The following is a 629-nucleotide window of genomic DNA, read 5'->3' on the forward strand; positions in this document are numbered from 1 at the left end:
CCTTTCTTGGGCTCCAGGAGCACCGCTTCTGGTCCTGGCCCTGCCCTCACCTCTCTCTGCTTCCCTGGGCCTCCACCATTGGCTAACTCTCCTAGCCTGAGCTCCTATCCTCAGGCCTCTTGGGGTAAGTTTATAGCGCAGCCCTCCGCGCCGGGACTCCCTAAGCCACATTCACCCTTCCATCCCCCTGGCCGTTCGATACTCCTAGTTTGGGCCCTGTGCCATTCCTAGGCTTGGGGCCCCAGACACCTGGGGAACCAATACTGCTTCCTGACCCTTCTCACCCAGACCAACTCAGTGCCTTTCTTGGGCTCCAGGAGCACAGCTTCTGGTCCTGGCCCCGCCCTCACCTCCCTCTACTTCCCTGGTCCTGGAACACCCGCCAGGCTCTTTCTGGGGCTGACAACCTCTTTCTGGGGCTCCTAGGATTACCTTTACTCTCCCTGATCCTTTGCATCCAGTACAACCCAGCTACTCAATCCACTCCCTGGGAAATCTTGGGACTTCTTCCCGCCCCATCTGCCTTTGAATCCATGCATAGCATGGCCACGGCCAGGGTCTCAGGTCAATCCAACACCCAAGTTCCTGAGGCCAAAAGCATTCTTAGAAGATTCCAGACCTAAGGAGAA

The 629-nt window shown here is 57.6% G+C and overlaps 1 protein-coding gene across 1 annotated transcript in view; it reads right to left on the minus strand.

Annotated features, from left to right (window-relative positions):
- LOC103730113 overlaps positions 1-629 on the minus strand; it is a gene marked incomplete in the record, with an annotated part of 49,153 nt that overhangs the window by 30,391 nt on the left and 18,133 nt on the right.

This window comes from Nannospalax galili, unplaced genomic scaffold (genome assembly GCF_000622305.1).
Source record: "Nannospalax galili isolate Female #2095 unplaced genomic scaffold, S.galili_v1.0 scaffold153, whole genome shotgun sequence".
NCBI lineage: Eukaryota > Metazoa > Chordata > Mammalia > Rodentia > Spalacidae > Nannospalax > Nannospalax galili.